Source organism: Nicotiana sylvestris, chromosome 3 (genome assembly GCF_000393655.2).
Source record: "Nicotiana sylvestris chromosome 3, ASM39365v2, whole genome shotgun sequence".
NCBI lineage: Eukaryota > Viridiplantae > Streptophyta > Magnoliopsida > Solanales > Solanaceae > Nicotiana > Nicotiana sylvestris.
Window position 1 is genome coordinate 59,815,565 of NC_091059.1, and position 23,482 is coordinate 59,839,046.

The 23,482-nt window shown below is 37.8% G+C and overlaps 1 long non-coding RNA gene and 1 pseudogene across 1 annotated transcript; one reads left to right on the forward strand and one right to left on the reverse strand.

Moving 5' to 3' along the window:
- Positions 1–377: 377 nt before the first annotated feature.
- On the reverse strand, positions 378–10,585 carry LOC138886871 (uncharacterized). The gene is made up of 3 exons (XR_011405801.1): positions 10,007–10,585; positions 1,384–1,451; positions 378–660 (listed from the first exon to the last, which is right to left on the reverse strand). It is a non-coding gene; the product is annotated as an uncharacterized lncRNA (long non-coding RNA).
- LOC104211521 (7-deoxyloganetic acid glucosyltransferase-like) lies at positions 4,422–7,044 on the forward strand (annotated as a pseudogene).
- Positions 10,586–23,482: the final 12,897 nt, after the last annotated feature.

Genomic DNA, 23,482 nt, shown 5'->3' on the forward strand with positions numbered 1-23,482 from the left:
GACCTCTAGTGGCCCCAGCTGGTGGTACTAGTGGTCATCCATCCTGACCGGTAGCACGTGTCCTCACCATCTGTGAGAGAATGGAATAATAGAAGTTTAGTACTCGGATCAACAGATTCGCACGACAAGAATTTCAAGAATATGAAGTTTTTCCTAAAGGTTTTGCAGCCTCCCGAGGATAAGTACAGACGTCTCCATACCGATCCGCGAGACTGTACTAAAGCGGCTCATGACTCGCGATACCTATATAACCTAAGCTCTGATATCAACTTGTCACGACCCAAAATGCCCGGTCATGATGGCCCCTATCACAGTACTAGGAAAGCCAACCCAAACCATCAACCACAATAAATTTCTTTTACAAAACCATCTTTCTAACACAGATTAAATCTCAAATTCTCATAAGAAATATATAAAACAACTAAAATGTGCGAATATCAGTAAGCATTAGACCAACACAGCCCAAACATCTGGTAACACGAGTCTAGAGCCTCTAAATATACAAATCCGATTGTCTAATACATAACAAGTCTAAAATGCGGGAAAAACAAGGATAGGAAGGAAGAAAGTAGGGCTGCGGACGCCATGCAGCTACCTTGCAGTCTCCGGCAAACTCTGACAATGTTGAGGACCCTCACTCTGCCGCTCGGGCACCTGGATCTACACACAAGGTGCAGGGAGTAACGTGAGTACGCCAACTCAGTAAGTAACTAAAGTAAATAAGGTTTGAAAGCAGTGACGAGCAGTTAAAAAGAATCATATAGAAGAGTAAACGACAGAATATCAAGTGAAACTCAACACTTTTAAAACCAGTTTCTTCATAAAGCTTCAGTTTCAATTGAAATACTTTGAATTCATTTACTTAGTACTTTTCAACAGAGGTTTATTTTAAAAGAAGAGTGAAATCAATAAAAATATCATAAATGGGCCCCTCAGGCAAGGTATCACTCATAAATATAGCCTCTCGGGCATAATAGTAGAAATCAGGGAACTCAGTCCGAACAGTTCTCACATTTTAAGAATTAGAGTGATAAAACCAGTTTTAAACAATAAATAGGTAAAACATGACTGAGGATATGCTTTTAAACAAATAGAGTGAGGAAAAATAGTAAAAATGCTCCTAAGGGTCTCAACAGGTCGGCACAAGGCCCCAAACATGGCTTACAGCCCATAATACAGTATAAATTTCTAAAATACGAGATATCATAAGATTTCAAATCAAGTACGCGGCTTAATAATCGCTACGGGATGGACCAAGTCACAATCCCTACCGGTGCATGCTCACACGCTCGTCACCTAGCATGTGCGTCACCTCATTTATCAAAACGATACGAAATACTGGGGTTTTGTACCCTCAGTTCCAGATTTACAATAGTTACTTACCTCAAACCGGGTGAATTACTACTCTACGATGCTTTTGCCTCTCGCCTCGGCCTCAACTCGCGTCGAATCTACCAAAAATCAGAATCATAACATTAGAATATGCTAAAGGGACGAAGCCATGCAAAATTAATAAAATTATACCAAAAATCCCGAAATTGGTCCAACCCGACCCCAGGCCCACGTCTCAAAATTCGGTAAAAGTCACATCAACGGAATCCTTATCCTCCCATGAGTTCATACATACCAAGAATACCAAAATCCGACCACAAATGGCACCTCAAATCCCTAGATTAAAGTCTCAAGTTTCCAAGCCCTAACTCCCTAATTTAGGCTTCAAATTCCCCAAATTTCATGTTTAATTAGGTAGAAATCACAATAGGATCGAGTATTAAGTCCAAAATCCGTACCTCTAATAAGTTCTCTTTGATTCCCTCTTCAATCTCCCTTAAAAAACTCCAAAAACGAGTCAAAAATGGTGAACTTAGGCCAAAACTCGCGAAAATGGCCTTTTAAACATTCTGCCCAGCGATCAGAAGTCCTTCTTCGCGAACGCGGTCAAAACCTCGCATTCGCGAAGACAAAAATACCATAGACCAAATTCTCTTACGCAAACGTGACCACACCATCGCGAACGTGATGCCTCAGCATCTCAAACCATCGTGAACGCGTCAGACATCTCACAAACGCGATGTTTCCTATTCCGACCCTTCGCGAACGCAGGACCTCCCTCGCGAACGCGAAGGCCAAATCTCCAGCCTCCCATCCTAACCCTTCGCAAATGCGAGGGTCCACTCGCGAACGCGAAGCACAAATTGTCTGCAACACTACATCAGATTTCTGCAATTTCCCTTAACATGAAATGGTCCGTTCAACCATCCGAAACTCAGCCGAGGCCCTCGGGACCCCAACCAAACATGCCAACATATCCTATAACCTCATTCAAACTTGTTCCCATTGTCGGAATTCCCAAAACAACATCATAATACCAAAATCACATCGGATTCAAGCCTAAGAATTCCAAAAACTTTCAAATTTTGCTTTCGATCAAAAAGTCTATCAAACCATGTTCGAATGACCTGAAATTTTGTACACACATCCCAAATGACACAACGGACCTACTGCAACTCCCGAAATTCCATTCCGACCCATATATCAAAATCTCACCTATCAACCGAAAAATGTCAAAATTTTAATTTCGTCAATTCAAGCCTAAATCTACTCCGGACCTCCAAAACACATTCCGATCACGCTCCTAAGTCCCAATTCACCTCCCAAAGCTATCCAAACCATCGGAAATCACATCTGAGTCCTTTAACACATAAGTCAACATCCGGTTGACTTTTCCAACTTAAGCTTACTCAAAAGAGACTAAGTGTCTCAAACCTTACCAAAATATCTCCGAACCCGAGCCAACCAACCCGATAACACAAAATACAACTGAACAAGGCAATAAGGAGAAGAAATGGGGAAAATGGAGTGGTAACTCATGAAATGACCTACCGGGTCGTTACAAAAGTCTCTTTTGTTTGTTGATATGTTCTCCCAGATCATCAAGTTTAGAACCCTTTTCACATTTGAAAATATAGACTTTGGTGAGGCTTGGTTTTGGAATGGAAATACATTTTCCTTGAATATCACATCCCTTGAGATGAAAAAGGTGTGATCATCCAAGTTATAAAGAATGTGACCCTTTGTCACTAAAGAGTATCTCATATGTATTGATCTAATTGTCCTGGCCTCAAATTTAACCCCTACTAGTAGCTTTTTGGCATAGCAAAGACATCACATAGTCTTGATGTGGTCCATGCTAGGTTTGCACTTGTGAAAAGCTTCATGTGGAGTTTTTCCTTGCTTTACAACAAAAGGCATCCTATTTATCATATGAACAGCTCCTAACATAGAATGCCCCCAAAACCTCACAGGAATAGAGCCTTGAAATCTGATTGCTCTAGCTACTTCCAGAATGCACCTATGTCTTCTTTCTGCCACACCATTCTACTAGGGTGTGTTGACACAAGTCTTTTGATGTATTATTCCATGTGATTGAAGCAAGTCAGCCAAGATGTATTGATAAATTCAGTATCATTATCTGTTCTTATTGCCTTCACTATTTTACTTAATTGAGTTTGAACCATTTGTAAGAACGTTCTTATGATTATGATCACATCACTTTTCAACTTGAGCAAATAAATCCAAGTCATACGAGAATAGTCATCCACAATTGTCAAAAAAGATCTATTTCCATCAAAAGTCTGAACTTTATAAGGGCTTCATACATCTAAATACAACAAATTAAAAATAGTAGGTGAATTCGTCTCACTAAGATTAAAAGGCAACCCGGTTTGTCTAGCAAGAGGGAAAAATTCACAGTTTTCTACAACCCTTTTACAAGCATCACGTGGAAATTAAAAAATTTATTTCATAGCTCCCACTGATGCATGTCTCATCCTCTTGTTCCATATTCTTATGCATTCTTCTTCCTTATTAACTGCAAATCCTTTTATTGTAGGTTATTTTTGTATTCCACCTAACTGAGAGGTCAACAAATAGAGTCTTTTTTCTTCTTTACCAATCCCCAACACCCTCCCATTATGGAGGTCCTGGAACACACAGAAAATAGGATAGAAATCCATCATATAATTCAGTTCATTTTGTAAGTTTTGACACAGACAACAAATTGTATTTAAAGTTAGGCACATATAACACCTCTTTGATGATTTCTCCTTTTAGAATTCCACAACTATCCATATATGGAACAGCTGATACTTTCCCATTAGTTAAGTGCACTTTTCTACTCTCAACTATCCTTCTGGCATCATTTAACAGCCTTAAATTGGAACACATATGGCTAGTTGCCCCTGTGTCTATGATCCATTCATAAGTGTTATCATTTACTAAGAGAGCAGTAACACAATCTGCCATGTTTGATGTACTTGCAAGGTATGATGAGCTGCTGTTATTTTCCACATTTACTTAATTATTTGGTAAATTTTCCTTGTTGATCAGCTTCAGCAGTTGATTGAATTGCTCTAGTGTAAATGTTAGTGACTCCTGGATGTATGTATGTATCATTTGCTCCTACTTATGAGTTTGTGTCTTCTGTTATCACAATATGTGCAGTGTTTCCCCCAAATCTCCTTTCAGGTTTGAAATTCGTTGGATATCCATTGTAACATCCATTTTGAGTGTGTCCTTTCATCATAAAGTAATCACAAAATATGTTATAGTTTTTTCTTGAACCTCTAAGTACCTCCTCCTCCTCCACCTTCTGTGGTCATGAGTGTTGTTGTGTCCATATTTTCTATAGTTCTAGAAGTATTAGTCATGTGTCTTTGACTCTCTCTTTCCATTAGCATAAAGTATGTCGTGTTCACTGTTGGAACTGGCACCATCATTAATATCTGACTTCTATCTTGTTCGTATATCTCATTGAGCTCCATAAGGAATTGTAGAAGTTTCAAGCGCTCCATGAATACAACAAAGTCAGGAGATTTTTCACGGTCGTACCTCGGAATCAGAGCTAAGCTATCAAACTCTGCCTAAATTACTCGCAATTTCGAAAAATAGTCATAGATGGAACCCGTACCTTGACTAATAGTAGCAATTTGTTTGTGTATCTCGAAAATCCTTGAACAATCTACTTTGTCGAATCTCTCTTTTAGGTAACTCCAAACTACACTTCGAAGAATATACAATTCCACTGAGCAATTTAGGTGAGACGCAATTTATTATCCATGATAATACAATTGCATTACAATGTTCCCATAGATCTCTGAGGTTCTGTCTGTAATTCTCCCTTTTGCATGTGCCGTCAATGAACTCTAACTTGTTCCGACCTAGGATTGCAATTCACATCGCCTGGCTCCACAATGAGTAATTTGTTTGTCCTCGTAGCTGGAGTGAGATTATAATTGCTCCTGAATCGTCATTCGAATTGAGAAATAAGGGATGGTTGTGGCTCAACTTTTCCGGCAATTCATTGTCTATCTCTGCCAATGTTGATATCTCCACCGACCTCCGATTTGGGGCTTTCAATTAAGTAGAAAAAGCTTCACAATAGTGGCTACCATGAAGTGATTTAGGATTCGAACCCTAGCTAAATTACAGAGATCAAATCAATGAGTATGGGAGAGAATTTATGCAAAGTGCTCTACTTTCCAATATCAGTAAAAATGAAAGCTTACAATGAAGGTCTGAGACTATCTACTTATATATATATTTACTTGACAGTTGTCCTATCTAACCCACTAACTCGCTGACTAACAACTATGCAGACTAATAACTAACAACTTGAGAATTAGTTACAACTAGAAATAATTAACAAGTTAGCTAGTGTTACGATACACCTTCACTCTCATTAGCTTTCAATTGATTTAAGAGCTTTGTTTAATTAGAAGCCATAAACATCCATGTAAAATTAGCTCGAGGAGCAAACGTACTTGAAATAGTTGATTAACATAATTTCATGGTGTATATCCATATGTCATCTTATTCCCAAATTTGTATTGGTTTTGAGGACTTGATTCAAATTGTAGGAAACGACCTAGATGTTCCAATTGCTAGTGTAAAGGGTGGAGAGCCATCTCAGAAGACGCGATCTACCAAGTTTTTGTCGTGCGGATACCCTTCATGAACCAGTTCTCCAAATGGTGCTCACAACAACAACAACCCAGTGTAATCCCACAAGTGGGGTCTGGGAGGGTAATATGTACGCAGACCTTACCTCTACCCCGAGGGGCAGAGAGGCTGTTTCCAGGAGACCCTCGGCTCAAAGAGGCAACAAGAGACACTATATTAGTACTATCAATAGACTCATAATAAAACAACATAAAATACCAAATGGTGCTCACAGAAACTCAAAAAACTATTCGAACCAAAGGGCTCATACTGAACACGTTTGAGGAACTCGAAGGACCTATATTGGACCATATTCGAAATCACATACCAAATCTTTACAGCATTGAACCACTCCATGCGCACTTGAAGAAAAAAACTGCATCAGAATCAATAAGGTAATCCATCCATTCTAACAGCATATGGGAAGAAGATAAGAGCTGCTTAAAGTGGCTTGACGAGCAACCAGCTAAATCTGTAATTTATGTAAGCTTTGGAAGTATTGTAACCGTCACGACAGATATGCTGACAGAGTTCTGGCACGGCCTTGTGAATAGTGGACAGCGGTTCTTATGGGTCATTAGGCATGATTCTATCCTGGACAAAGATAAAGAATCTCAAGTAGAAGTAGAATTGAAAGAGAGTGTGATTGAAAATGGTTATATTGTACGCTGGGCTCCTCAAGAGGAGGTCTTGGCACACCCTGCTATTGGGGGATTTTTGACTCATAGTGGTTGGAACTCGACTTTGGAGAGCATAATTGAGGGAGTCCCAATGATATGTTGGCCTCAATTAGCTGACCAGAAAATCAATAGCAGGTATGTTGAGGAGGTGTGGAAATTGGGGTTGGACATGAAAGATACTTGTGATAGAGTAATCATTGAGAAAATGGTGAGGGATTTGATGGAATTAAGGAGAAGTGAGTTCTTGCAAAGGGCAAATGAGAGGGCAAAATTATCAAGAGCAAGTGTTGCTGAAGGTGGATCCTCAGACTCAAATTTAGCCCGATTAGTTCAGGACGTAGTGTCTATGCAAAGGAAAAACTGAACGTCGGATGCACAACTTGTTGGAGCAAGATTTTATATCTTTGCATGATCGTCTTATTATCAACTCCAATAAAATGTAAATGAGTCACATGTGACACTTATCATAAGTTTATATCACTAAATTTACTTTGTAACTCTTGAATTTTGCAAATAATGAATTTTAAACTTATTAAGATTGATGGTTAATGTATGGGAGTTACTATTTTGTTATCATTTCCTCCAATTTATTTTGTTCAGTTTTGCAGAAATTCGTTTTCCAAATTGGATCAATTATTGAACATGGGTAAGGTACTCAATCAAGACTAGTTGATTGGTAAAATGTTCTTCAACGGAAGTACCCGTTTACAATATGTGCCAAAGTGCTATAACACGGTGCTCTTTTATTTTTGTATAGCAATTATCTGGATAGACAATATAAAATAGTATTTCGATTTATAATTTGAGTTGACCGGCCAATAATAATAGTTTAAAGTCGATTATTGTGTCAACTATATGCTGAATTGCTGATTGCTCAATGTTTATAAACAGAACCATTGAAGTCTTGTTGACTTGCTTCTTGACAATGTAATAACTTTGACCTCCCAAATCCTATAGTTCAAAAAATAAAATCACTGAAATCTTATTGGTTTGGTTTAACTTCTTGTCAATAAATTTGATCTCCAAATTCTATAGTTCAAAATCTAGGCAGTATTGTTATACATAAAAGATAATTTTTTTCTCTTTTATATCAATTAAGATTTCATCACGAATAATTTTTTTCTCTTTGATGTATAACAATTAAGATTTCATCATGAATAATTTTTTTCTCTTTTATATCAATTAACACAAATAATAATAGCTTGGACTAACCACTTTGCAGCCATGTAATTGAAAAATTATCATTGTAATGAATTTTCAAATAATTTCATAGGTTAAACTCCATTATAAAGCTCTGGAGTTCACATGTGAAACATAAAATTCCATGGCAATAGCTATTTCTCATAAAACGGCCATTTGTTAATTACAATAATAACACAACCCATAGACGAAACACAAAGGGCCTTCCATTCCATTGAAGAGTGTCACATCTCCTTTTTCCGGCAGGGTAGGGGTATATATAGGTCGGGTTGGTTCGGATTTTACAATTATCAAACCAAACCAATTGTGTCGGGTTATTAAATCTAAAGACCAAACCAAACCAATAAAATTCGGGTTATTCGGATTTTTCGGGTTTTTTTCCCGGTAAAATCTTCGTAGAATAAAACATATAAATTGTGCTCAAAATACTTCTTTAATCCTAGTAAAATATAACTATATAAAGTATTTTCCAAGAAAACAATACAAAATATGAGATGCGTCATGGCATTATCCTAAAATATTCAACAATAAGGACAATAAAATTATGTAATATAAATTGCTAATTAAAAAGTCATAATAAAAATAAACATAATCTAAAGGTACTAAGGCATGCTAAAATAAGTAGACTAATAAGGGAGTATTAATTACATGATTAAACACTAAAGAAAAAATAAAAATAGATTATGCATTTTAATTATCTAAATTATTACAAAATAAAATAAAAACAGATATTCAATACATTCTCGTTCGTAGTATTGAATTGAATATCTTTTGTTAGCATTAGTATTGATTTGATTTTGGTTTGGGCTTTTGTTAGCATTATTTAATTTACTAATATTAATGGCTATAAAACTTATTGGAACATTCAAAAGTTCTAAGTCCAACCTTGAAATAATACCTTAAAAGATAAAATTATGAAAATTTTAAAGAACTATTTATAAATTACATTACAATAAGTATATTTATATATTAAATATATCTAAAAAATTTATATGTAATGTCGGGTTGGTTTGGTTTCGGTTTGACTTTCTTTAGTTAAAACCAAACCAAACCAATTATGGTCGGACTTTTTTTCCAACACCAAACCAAATCAAACCAAACCATAGTCGGATTTTTTTTCTCAGTTTGACTCGAATTATCGGGTTGGTGCGGTTTGTCAATTTCCTTTGTACACCCATACCGCAAGGGATAAGGGAGTTTTTTCAATTTAATTGACAATAATCGAAATGGGATTATTTATATTCAAATTCAAAGTAGCCACTTGGGATAATTTATGGTGTCCCAAGTCACCGGTTTAAAATCCCAAATCGAGGAAGTTGACTCTATTTTTACGGTCCGCGAAACACAGAAATCCGAGTAAGAAATTTTGTTAATCCGAGAGAAGGTGTTAGGCATTCCCGGGTTCCGTGGTTTTACCGCGATCGCTCAACTATCAATGATTGGCCTAACTATCTGATTTATTACACAATTTAAACCTACGTACATTTTTAACTTTCAAACCACTTTAGTGTTTATGGAATTATTTTCCGGAACAAGGCGCGATTGTCGTACACTTGATGTTTTGGTACACATTGCAAATCGCGTCACGGGAACCGTACCCACGATCTACAACATGTTTAATTTTATTATTCTTTGAAGTTATGGTCGAGTCACATGAAACGCACACTCAAATTGGGATTAAGTATCATGATTATGCTACGGGAACAGTACTCATAGTCACGATGATTCATTTACGCGCCTAAAAGTTTGTCTACCCACGTGTGATCGGCCTAAGCATATTCCTAGCGATGACAAAATAATGATAAAAGTAAAATTGATATTAAATCTAATTCACATGTGTAGATTACGACCAAAGCTCGAATTCGTTTAAGCCCAATTAACCAGATTCCCATGTATAGTCCAATCGTCCCTTCATTTTCTTCTCCTTTATGTTCATTGAATTTCACAAAATCATTATTGGACTAATTCTATTTTGGTTCAACAAGGCATATGAAATTGAATTCAAGAAATTAACTTAACAGGGACAAACTAATTCATTTCAATCAAAGCAAGCAATTAATAGTGAACAGACATTCATTTAAACAAAACTCACTGGGAAAAACAAGCATTATGAGATAGAGATGGACCTTTATGTCAAAGATCTTGCCATTCACAGCTTCGAAACTCAATGATCTAAGAAGCACGGAACCGAAAACCCGGAAAAATACCTCGGCGAACCTCAACTGAAATGCGACTCCGCACCTTAAACGGCAGCCGCGCTTGAATGGCGTTAGACCTTTTCCATTATATTATAAAGTACGACCAAGCTAAGATTTGTATAGCAGCAATGATCGTTGTTAGCAAAACACGACTTTCAATACTTGTCACAAAACAATAATTAAAATGAAGCAGATGTTTGGGATTTTGGGTGGTTTGAGCATGAAAGGAGATGAAAAAACTTGCTATTTTTGTGAAAATCAGAGATTGGTAAGAGAAGTCTACAATGTGTTTCTGTGCGTGTCCTCCTCGATTAGTCTGCTGCTACTAGGGCTTTTGGCTTGCGGCAGATTGAGAATATCACTAACGCATCTGTTTTTGTCTCTCAAGTAACAGAGATCGAGGAAAAGAAAAAAAGGTTCAGAGGATGGCCGATTTTCTTGTGTATGTGCGACTGATCCTTAAGTCCTAGAGTGAGGGGGGTTTCGCTGGTTCTGGTGAAGGGTTTCAGAGAGGGTCTGTTCTTCCCTGGTTCAAGAAGAAGGGTGGGTTGTTGCTTCTCTTTTAATCGGTGTGTGTTAGGCTGGTCTCCAAAATGTTAGGTACTTATGGGTATTGGGCTTGGATCTATAGGCTAAGGGTCCGAAAATTGAATCTAAAAAATAGGTTGTTTGAGTCCAAATTTTATTCTTTATTATTGAACAAGATTTTTTAAAAAAGTTTTAATTTGTACTTACTTTTTAAACAACTTCAGCCCCATTTCTCCTCCTTCGTTTTCTTCTTCGTATTCTTTCTTCTGTTACTGTTAGTGCTGTTATGAAACTTCAGTTCATGGGATGATTGTCATAAGTATGTTTATCAGATTATTTAAAAATAAATTATAAATAATTACGTAAGCTAGTAGACAATAATTTGTGAATATTCCACGTAATTCTGTTCTTTTCACGTTTATTGTTTACAAAATTTATGATTTAGATATTGTTGTCAATCTGATTATTTTATAGTAGTAATACACTATGAAAGAATAAGGTGATTATTTATCTAGTATGTTAGAAAGCTTTTTCAAAAACTTCAGCTTATATAGTGCTGAAGTTTTTACAAATGAACTAAATAACTTCAGCATCTTCTGCTGAAATTTTTGAAAAAGCTTTATGACAAAACTAATGAATCCAGGACCAAAAAACTTCAGCTTATATAGTGCTGAAGTTTTTACAAATGAACTAAATAACTTCAGCATCTTCTGCTGAAGTTTTTGAAAAAGCTTATCCAGGACAAAAAAACTTCAGCTTATTTAGTGCTGAAGTTTTTACAAATGAACTAAATAATTTCACCATATTCTGTTGAAGTTTTTGAAAAAGCTTATTCAGGACAAAAAACACTTCAGCTTATTTAGTGCTGAAGTTTTTACAAATGAACTAAATAACTTCAGCATCTTCTATTGAAATTTTTGAAAAAGTTTTATGACAAAACTAATGAATCTAGGACAAAAAAACATCATTTATTTTAGTTCTGAAGTTTTTACAAATGAACTAAATAACTTCAGCACTTTATCCAGGACAAAAAAACTTCAGCGCATTGCCTTTGCTATTTCAGGCCCGTCTACTAGAATGCGGAATTATTGTGTGATTGTCTTTGCTACTTCAGCCCTGTATGCTGAAGTTACGCGAAAAAGTGGGTACGCTTGCAATTTTTTTGCAAAACGGGCACAAGTTACAACGTGACCCAAAAAGCGGGTATAGATGCAAATCCCCCTAAAATACGATCTATTTACTAATTAATCCTACTTAAGTAAAATAACCATTAAAATAAAATTAACCATTAAAACAAACCTATTTTTGGTATTTTTCAAATATCAATCCTAAAAATAAAAATGGGATTAGAATAAAATCATCGCAAAAATTAAAATAATATTCCTACCAAAAATACTAATATTCCTGAAAATAAAGTGAAACTATTTTTGTATTTTCGACTTTCATGAAAGACAGATAAACTAAAAGTAACTAGATAAAATATCAATTAGCCAAATAAAAGAAAATATTTTTTTGTAATTTTCATTTAAAGATAAATAAAGTTAAAAGTTAAAAAATAGTAAAAATAGTACTATTAGACCTAAACTAATTTTGGGGAGGGTCAAAAATTACAAGTCTACAAAGAGTACCCGATCGCTAAAGTATTTTCATCATTCTTCGCAATTGGTCTTCCTTTTATCTTTGATCTTTTATGCATGCATGCCTGCCCTGGGGCGAAGCTATGACTCGAGGGTGGTCAATTGAACACCCTTCGTCGAGAAATTATACTATGTATAAAGTAAAATATTACTTGTTATTGATTAAAAAATAGACTTTGAACACCCTTACATATAGGGCTATGCATGGATCGGATCGGATCGGATCGGATTTAGCATATTTCGGATTGAAATTTCGGATTTCGGATTCCACAAATTGCAATCTGAATCCGATCCGAATTATATCGGATTGGATCGGATTTCTAAATTTCAGATCGGTTTGGTGATCGGATTTTCGGATCGAATTGTACGTATTATTAAGGAGTGTGTATAACTGTATATGGATAATGGATGTTACATAATACAATAGCATTTAAAAGAACAAAAATAGCAAACAAATGACTATAAATTACAGTACCTCAAAAATAGCTAACAAATCTCTACCTCATCTTCCATCTATGAAACTAAACAAAAAATTAAAATTAAAATCGAATTCAAAATAGTAGTATAGTATGGTCTATTTCTGTTTAAGAAAATCAAGAGTGAAACCCCTAATTTATTTCATCAATTTTATCCAAGAAATAAAAGAGAACAAAGAGACCTAACCCTAGTGTCTTTCTTAAGAATTTCATCAATTCTTAGTGTTTTACCAGTTACCAGTGCGGTCGCCGGAACACAGAGAAGAGATAGAGGAAGCGACGAGCAGGAGGGAGCAGCTTGAGGCGTCATGTGAAGACTGAAGTGAGCAGCACCAGCACATCAGTCTCTGGGTGTGACTTGTGAGGCGTGAAGAGTGAAGACTGAAGCCGTGAAGTGAGGACTGAGTCTGAGGCGTGAGAAGTTCTTAATAAATCAAAAAGACCTAATGCACCTAACGCATGAAATAAGGCAACAACATCAAAAATTTGCTTCTGAGAATTAGACTGAGGCAGAATGAAATAAGACCTAATGCACCTAACCCTAAAAATAAAATTAGTATTTATTATTCCCTTAATAAATTCGGATTTCGGATCGGATCGGGTTCAAACTATACAAATCCGAATCTAATCCGAAAATCCGAAATTTTAATAAATCAAATCCGAATCTGATCCAAATATCCGAAATCCGAATTTGAGCGGATCGGATCGGATTTCGGATATCCGATCCAAATGCACAGCCCTACTTACATAGCCCACTGGCAAAGGGTGTTCAAAACCCTTATTGAATTTCCTGGCTTCGTCACTGCCTGCCTGCCCCCTCCCCCCACCATCTCTTCTCTCTCCCTTCCGTACGAAAGAGCTAATATCCAAATTCTTTTGGGATTACACGAATAGCCGACTGGCTTTACTATTTACTTTTTTAGTTGGTATATAATATTATATATTGATTATATATATCTTATGTGAAAACATACATATATTATATATTTATTCCGTCATTTTTAATTTAAGTGATTGAATAGCCGCATATCTAAGTTAATACTTCAATTCTTTTCTAGACTGATACTAGTTCTAACTATCTGGCCCATTTACTTCCAGAAAGCCCATTGGATCTTCTTCAGTCAAGTTGGTATCAGCTGCATTTGAGTTGCACAAAAAGTATTGGCCGTCCTAAAGAAAGAGGGTTAATGCTAAGTTGATAATCAGTGTGAAAAAAGGCAATACTATACATGATTCCAAGTATCATTTGATAAAGAAATTGCTATAAAGTAATCAATAGCAATATAAGAGCTGCATGATTGTTTTCATGCACGCTGTCTACAAATTTTGAACGCGCAATCATATTTCTTCTAGTATATTATTTGTATTTGCTACTCCTGTTTGCTAGTTGTGCGCGGGAACACAATCTAACAACTCATTAAACCCTGATATCCAGAAAAAAAGAACTCGGGTATTAAAATAATCAAAACAAAATAATGACAATTCTCGAACCCATTGATGAGAAAGATTAACCGAAAATCAACGTAGAGATCGACCTAATAATTATTTCTCTTTTTAGTAGGGTTATGCTTTAAATTAAAGGCAAGTCCACGATCCATCCATGCCTATTTACCATAAGACTACTTTATAATCACTTAACGTACATGCTCTTTGCTCTTTGACATGCTTTAATCCAATTGATACTCTTCAGCCGAAAAATTAGACTAATAAAATTATTTTTTATGTGTATATAATGGCTCTTTGATATTTCTATATATTTTGACTTCCTTTAATATAAGAATTTTAGTTCTGTCATTGTCTGCCAGTCCTATGCATTTTATTAAATAGTAAATAAACATCTGAAATATTAAACTAGAGTAAACCAAACTTCACAAATATAAAGAGCGTGCACACTACACCTAATGAAGGTGCTGCCAAGTTTATTTCGTTGTCCTTGTCCAAGTTGCTTGCTTGCAATGTTGTGCTTAATACACTTTTTCTTGTTAGTTCGTTCACTAAATACTGATATACTTTTATATCTAAAAATAATTTAACTTTAAATTTTTTATTTCATCATCTTACCCTTAAAATATACTTTTATAACCACGCAAATTTTAAGCTATACAATTAAGATCGTAAGTTTTAAAAAGTTTCTTTTATTTTGATACTCCGTACTAAATCAAACTATGTCACATAAATTGAAACGGATAGAGTGAATTGTTTGTTGCAATAAATCACTTGTTTATTATTATTATTATTATTAGATTATCAAGTCACAATAACCATAGTTATTACCAATAATTAGTTTTAAATTTTATACGATGAATATATAAAAGCTGAACTCATAAAAATAATTGGTCAATTAAATGAATCATCTGCATCTAAAAGGTGGTTACTGACAGTGTAAAGCACAACGTCCGACAGCTTTATCCCTCGTATACGTATTTAATTAATCCACTTAAGTCTGATCAAACTATCTTGGATCGTTAAAACACAGCTATTTTGCCTTTTGCTCTTCTTTTCTTTTTTGCATAAAGTGTAGTGCTTGTCTTTAAGTACTCCATTATTATATTTTAAAGAGAAGGAAGTATGGTCTTCGTCTTGGAATCCACAAATTTGCTGTAAACATTCTTCAAAAAACCAGACCGGCCCGTTCTTTATGGCTGGCATTTTTTTATACTCGAAAATAAAATATTATAAAATCCTTAATTTTGTTTCTTTTCGCCTTTGCCCAACACAAGAGGGAGAGTAACATCTAAGAGTTAATAATATCACAAGTTAATTAATAATTTTAGCTAAGACTCACAGCAACGGCAGAAAGTAAGAAAAGAAGGATAATAAAACCATAAAATGAAACCAAATCGAAGATTGTGGCTATGTGGTTTAATAATAAAATGAGATAACAATGTGCTCTTTTATTTTTTATAAAGAATTTGAAACGAAATTGTTTACCCTAAAAATAGGATAACAATTAAACTTATAATGTGATTTTAAGGACACGTGATTTCACCTAATACCAATTGATAAAAGTAAAGATAAGTAATGAAAATTGATAATAATGCAAAACAAACCAATGCTTGGAGAGAGCTTTTGAGCTAGTACACCCTCGAGCTAGTAGAGCAAGAACAGTTAAAAGGCAGCAAACTGATAAAGAGAATGTAAATTAAAAAGAGAATAATGTAAAACAAACCAATGCTTGGAGAGGCTACAAATGATGGGGACTCCTCTTTATATATTAGAGGAATCCTAATTATGGTATAACTCTAATTACATAAGTAAATCCCATGATTAGCCTAAACAACCACCCTTTATTTGATTTGTTTTGGGATTTTCATCATGATCTTCAGCCGGTTACGGATATCTCGCTTTTACGTTATTGCGTTTCGTTCGAAGTCTGTCATATATGGTCTCGACCGCTGTTGGACTCGATCTCGACGAGCACCTCGATTCTCGAGCTCGACACCTTATCTTTGTGCTCTGACCTGATCCAATACGAGATTGACCTTCGACATAATTCCCTGGTCTCGATTAAATGGCATAATCAGGCAAGCCATATTTTAACCATATATAGATAGTCCCCTCGTTTCTTGGACTGTAACGAGAAGAAATGAACTGAGCCTTCGATTTTATACCTCGATCAAGTATGATGTCACCCTTGTGATGTAAGCGTCGGAAATGACCGAAGCGTCACGTCGGTACAGTTTCCAAAATCATTAATGAGCGTCAGTTGATGGTCGGTCACCAGCTTTGAACCGGTCATCGCAAACATTATAAATAGGTCTTCATCATAATTTTCTCAAACTTTACTTTCAAAACTTCCCTTAATCTTCAAAGCACTCTACTTCCTTCAAGTTTTTTCAATTCTGCAAGTTCTTCAAATCTTGTTGTCAATCTTTTCTCAAAACAACAAATCCCATCTTCTTATTTCTCTGAATCCATAAAAAACGGCAAAAAACATCTAAAATTGTTCTCCAAAAGGAAAAAGCTTCTTCATCGCGACCGACCGGCGATAAAACACTGGTGGAGCCACGCCTCGAGGAGTGTGTTCCTATGGGTGTGATCTTACTTCCGAATTCAAAGGCGAGAAATCTTCGTCAGTCCCTGGCTAATGCGAGCCAATGTCGAGATATATATGCTCGATAACTGAGGACGACCTCGAGCAGGTGAAGAAGGATTGCAACTTGGGAGACAAAGAGGTGTGATTCCGACTCCTGAAGAGGACATCATCACTTACGTGAAAGGGTGGTTTCTAAAATTTTACACTTACCCTTTCACGCTGGGCCCCGTCGATCCCATCATCATCGACTTTTACCGCCAATACCGAGTAACCCTAGGTCAAATCCACCCCTTCTTTTGGTGGATCGTTATTCTGATCTAATTCTTTGTGAGCAAGGTTGAAGGGATGCCTTTCACCCTCAACCATCTCATCAGAATGTACAGCCTCCGTCTATATCGAGGCGGGTTTATAAGGCTTCCGAGTCGGGCTACCAATGTATTGTTATCGAGCATCGATAAGGACAAAGATCGAGGATGGATGGGCCGATTCGTCCGAGTATGCTGACATAATATCGGCCAAGAAGATGTCATTCCATGAGGAATGGAACATGGAGCGTAAGTACAAACTCCACCCATGGCCTCCTTTTACTGTGTTGTTTCCTTTGCCTTTTCTCATTGATATTCCTTCCTATGATGCAGTGGTTTCTTGGATGCCTGGTGCAATTCTGAACCTTGAGGGTTGGGTTCAGAAATTGGCATTGACCTCTTCATATGTTGAGCGCTCATGGCGCGATTTGGCAAGGGGCCGATAGGAGGCCAAAAATTATGGTATGCTTCTTTCATGTATTTGATGGTATTTTTCTGAAATCTTTCCTTTCTCATTCACATGATCTCTTTTTATTCACACAGGCCTAGGAGACAATGCCGCCATGAGGCCCCCGTCTGGGGAGGATGAGGTTTCACCCCCGATCCCGAAGACGTTGAAGGAGAAGAAAAGAAAAAGGATCTCGCCCTCCGATACTCCAAAGTCTAAAAAGAGCAAGGCTCGTAAGTCAAAGAATGATACCGCCTCCCTGCCTGCCGATGTAGCTCAGTGACTACGAGATGAAAAAGAGGAGAAAAAAAAAAGATGCTGACTCCGAACTGGTGGCTCGAAATTAGAGCACTGAGGTCCCAAAAGCCATTGAGCCGCTGACGATCAAAGAGGTTCAGCCTCGGACCGAAGGGATCTCGGAGGGTGGCCCGAGAAAAGTCCCTGATTCCTCGGAGGTTGAAGATGCCTCCCACCATGATGAGCAATCAGAGGATTTACCTAAAGGGGCCAGTTTTGAGGCCCTTCGAAACGAAAAGAATGCCCCAAGTGACTTGCTTGGGGAAATAGACGTTGATGATTCGCCTCCCCTCCCCACATTCTCCGAGGAGAAATTTCAGGAGGCCCAGGCAATGGAGACCCCCAATGTACGAATGGCCCATAAAGGGGAGGACCTCTTTCACGGTTACTTCATGGGAGTCAAGAATGCTTTCGATATGGGTGATGCATCGAGTATCTTCGATGAGGCTCATCGACTCCTAAGTCAGGTAAGCCTTAGCTCCCTTTTATCAATACTATTTTTTCCTTTGTTTCCTTTTGCTTGATTCTCTTTCTTTCTTCATAGGCTATGACGCTTCATCGGGGAGCATTTTCTAAATACCGGGCATATCTGAACCGGTGTGAGGCTGATCTGAAGAGGCTCACAAAGGAAAAAAGATGCCCTAAAACTTCTTAGTGGGCAAAAATAAGAGGATATCAAGGACCTCCGAGCTGAACTGGAAATAGCTCATAAAGGGCAAACCGACTTGATTGAGCAGATAATGTAAATTTTTTGGAAGCTCGATATATTAATTCGGGAATGACGTCTAACACTTCGATCCTGCAGGTTCAGCAGAAGGCCAAAAAGATCGAGCAACTTCGTGAGGAGGCCAAGATGAAGGAGGTAGAGACTTTGAGGTGGAAGCAAAACATGGAGCGCCTTGCTTCGGAGAAAGATACTGCTCGAGCCCAGTTGTCTTCGGCCGAATGTAAACTCCAAAGCATGAAGGAGGAGAGCTTGGTCGCAGCCAATAAAATTGAGGAGCTCAAGGCTCAGTTGGTCGCTGAGTTTGCAATGGCCACATCTGAGGCAGAAAGAGTAAAGGCTGAAGTTGAGGTGATCGTGGCCGTCTATCGAGCTGATGCTAAAGCTGCTCAAGTTCGAGCAAAGGAGGTGGCTGACACCACCCAGACTCTATCGTACTGGCTGTCGAGCATGCCAAATACCAGTCTCGAAGAGAGACTCTTGAGGAGATACATGCTTGTGGCTTTGACCTTACTATCGATATTGAGAACGCGAAAATACTCGAGGACGAATCCAAAGCAATGGTCTCTTTTGATGATGATTCTGGGAGCTCGAGTGAATCCGAGAGTGGAGAGGATGAAGATGAGGCTCCCGGGGAAGATTAGGTACTTAGAATTTTTTCTTTTTCGAATTTTTTTATGTAAGACCCCTAAATGGTCTTTTTAAATATTTTTGCATATATATGAAAGATCCTTTGACTCGTCTCTAAACTCTGTTTTGCTTTTCGCCTTACGATAATTTTGTCGAAGTCAGATTAGTATAGTTTCTTTAATTGAGTGAGTACTTGCTCAAACTCGGGGTAGAAAAAACCATTAGTTTTCAGTTGAGTGAGGATGACTTCTCGAACCCAAAAACTAAAATGGCCATTAGGCTTTTGAATTAGGCCGATATGGATTTTAAAATGGCTTTTCTCCCTTTCCAGCTTAAAAAGTTTAATCATATATAAATTTGTTATGCCTTGCACGAGATAAATCTGTTCTCATCAAGATTTTCAAGGGATAGTGTTATCGAAACCCTTTACTTTATTATGCCTTAGTATAAGTTTGTTCGAGAGTTCGAACAATTTGGTACCCCTTAAGGTATTTGAGAGTTGATGTTATCGAAACACTTTATAATTTTGTTGAGGGTAGCCTTTTTTAATCGGTTTTATGAAAATATTTGAAGGCCTGTTTTAGTACGGAATTCGAACGTCTCTGAACCGTGTTAGTTTAGCCGTATCCTTTAACTTGAGATTTGCCCTTTGGGCTTGTTTATCAATAATACTTCAAACTTGTTCGAAGTACCAGTTCTCGAGTGGGGTGGCCATGGCCTATAAAATCGAGTATCGCCTTTTTCAAGGTCTTATGGCCTCGAAGTTAAATAATTCGAACATGTTGATTTTAGGACGCCAGTCCCCGAGTACGGGGTTGGTATCTCAAGCTTTAGTGGCGATCAGTGCTTGGGCAGTTTCCGCAATAGATCATAAGTAAAGTATAAATTTCACTAGGGCATGGAACATGTGGTAAGTAAAAAAATACTTCTTTTAATAGATCATTCATGCGTACATGTTTTTCCATTGGGGCTCGAGTAGTCTACAAGGACACAGTTCATTTGATCGTCTGGACCTTTACAAAATTTTACCTATCGAGACTTGTTAATACAGAGTATTTTCCTTGAGAACAAAACATCCGAGGGTGATGCCCCCCCAGTATTCGAGGTGGATTGTAAACAAGCCTCGGATACTGTTGAATTGTCCCCAGAGAGCACAAATAATTATTGCCTCGTTAAAAACCTCGCCGGAAAAACCCATTTGGGACAAATATCAATCTAAGGGGAAAAAAGTACAATGCGTGCTTTAAAACCTGAGGTCTTTAAGTTGAAGAATTTCTCAATGTCTTCGATCGAACACCTGCAATAAGTTAGTATCAAATACAAATGAAAAGGAGAAAGTCATACCTTAGTGATAATATCGTTTGAGGAGTGATATGTTCCAATTATTTGGCAATTGTTCGCCGTTCGTCGTGCCAAGTTTGTAAGATCCCTTTCTGATGACACCGAGGACCTGATATGGTCCTTCCCGATTTGGACCGAGTTTCCCTTTGTTCGGGTCTCGAGTGTTGAGGGTGACTTTTCTCAGAACTAAGTCCCCAATTCAAAAGTGGCAAAGACTGGATCTTCGGTTGTAGTATCTTTCAATGTGCTGCTTCTCTGCTGCCATTCTGACGAGGGCGGCTTCCCATTTTTCATCTAGGAATTCGAGGCTTGTGTTCATAGCCTCATGATTTGACTCTTCCATTGTGTATCGAAACCTGATGCTGGGTTCCCCGACCTCGATCGGAATCAGAACCTCGGCACCATATACTAAAAAAATGGTATTTCCCCAGTACTAGATTTTGACGTAGTTCGATATGCCCAAAGGACTTTGGGAAATATTTCTCTCCATTTCCCCTTAGCGTCGTTCAATATTTTCTTTAGATTCTAAATGATGGTCTTGTTTGTTTATTCGGCCTGTCCGTTCCCACTAGGATGATATGGCGTCGGCAAGATCTTTTTTATATTTTGATCTTTTAGGAACCTTGTTACTTTGTTGTCGATAAATTGTTTTCCGTTGTCGCATGCTATCGCGGCGGGTATCCCAAATCGGCATATGATGTGATCCCAGATGGAGTTTATGACTTCTTTTTCCTTGACTTTCTCGAAGGCCTGTGCTTCAACTCATTTAGAGAAATAATCAGTCATTAATAAAATAAATTTAGCTTTACCTAGGGCCGATGGAAGAGGGATGACGATATCCATCCCCCATTTCGTGAACGGCCATGGGGATAGGACTGAGTGAAGTTGTTCCCCGGGCTGGTGGATAATAGGTGCATACCTTTGACATTTTTCGCATTTTCAAACAAATTATTTAGTGTCTTTTTCCATATCGGTCTAATAGTATCCTGCCCTGATGACTTTGTAAACCAACGATTCGGCACTGGAATGGTTTCCGCAAGTGCCCTCATGGATTTCTCGTAGAACGTAATTAGTGTATCCTGGTCCCAAACACTTTGCTAATGGCCCATCGAACGTTCTCCTATATAACATTCCATCCTCAGCCAAAGTGAATCGTACAACCTTAGTGCGTAGAGTCCTCGATTCTTTAGGATTCAATGGAAGCTTCTCGTTCTTTAAGAATTCGATGTACTTATTCCTCCAATCCCAGGTTAAACTTGTGGAGTTTATCTCGGCGTGCCATTCTTCGATCACTAACCTTGAATGTTGTATGATAGTACCTGAGCTAAGTTCATCATCTTCAATTGATGAACCCAAATTTGCAAGGGAATAGGCCTCGCTATTTTGTTCCCGAGGCACGTGCTATAGCGTCCATTCTTTAAATCGATGTAGAGAAACTTGTAATTTGTTTAACTACCTCTGCATCCGATCTTCCCGAACCTCGAAAGTCCTGTTGACCTAATTTACTACAAGTTGGGAGTCACACTTGGCCTCGATGACCTCTGCTCCCAAGCTCTTAGCTAGCTCGAGACCTGCAATCATGGCCAGATACTTGGCCTCATTGTTAGTCAATTTCAAAGTTTTAATAGACTGTCTAATTGTATTTCCTATGGGCGACTTCAAAATGATGCCTAGCCTAGACCCCTTCATATTTGAAGCGTCGTAAGAGGGTCCACACCCCCGAGGATGTACCCGATTTTAATAATAGTTCCTTTTCGACCTCGGGTATGAGGGCTAGCGTGAAGTCAGCCACAAAATTTGCCAAGATTTGAGACTTGATGGTTGTTCGAGGTTGATGCTCAACATCGTACCCGCTAATCTCGACAGTCCATTTGGCCAATGGGCCCGAGAGTTTGGGCTTGTGCAAAAAGTTGCGAAGGGGTAAGTGGTTACAACTCAAATTGGGTGACATTGAAAACATGGTTTTAATTTCCTAGAGGCGCTTATTAGAGCAAGCGCTAATTTTTCTAAGTGTGGGTACCGGGTCTCTGCTTCACCTAAAGTTCGGCTAAGATAGTAAACAGGAAATTGCGTACCTTGCTCTTCTCGAACTAGGACACCACTTACCGCAACTTCTAAGACTGCCAAATATAAGTAGAGTTGCTCGTCTTCTTTCGGAGTATGATGCAATTGGGGGATCGAAAGATATCGTTTTAACTCTTCCAATGCATGTTGTCTTTCCGAGGTCCAAGCAAAATTGTTCTTCTTTTTGATTAGTGAGAAGAACCTGTGACTTCGATCCGAAGACCTCGAGATGAACCGGCCTAAGGCGGCTATCCGCCCTGTTAATCTTTGTACGGCCTTAACGTTGTCCACGACTGTGATGTCATCGATTGCCTTGATTTTATCAGGGTTGATCTAGATTTCCTGATTTGATACCATAAAGCCGAGGAACTTGCTCGAAACAAACCCCGAATGCACATTTCTCGGGATAGAGCTGCAGGTTGTATTTTTTCAATATGTTGAAAATTGAAAATTAACTTGGACCTTGATTTCCCGTCTAGAATTCTTGGCCATCTGAACCTCCTAAATTCTCTCATTCGTTTAGATGTGTGGTAGGAACATCCTGATCCGGTGATTAGATCAGATTTGCGGCATGCTTTGTCAAGCGCTGGATTGTGTTGGATAATTTGTTTTAGGGCAGAGCGCTTCGTACAAATGTCATACAATGCGACGAAAAAAGCTTGCCTGATGTAACCAATTTGTGGGATTGTTATGGACTGAAACGTTTCTTCAATAGGTCGGCTTGCCAACAGCTTTGGAAGGGAAGAGACAAAGTCTTGCTTCAGGTTGATGTCTCTGCCGATTTCAAAGTATATCTTTGCCATTTTTTGAAAATGCCTGTCAATGTCATTTCTGTCGAATGACACACACTTCATCTCGAAGAGTTGTCTTCACATTTTCTCCTGTCTTTGGCCAGTATCTCCGCAGAACACTTCATGT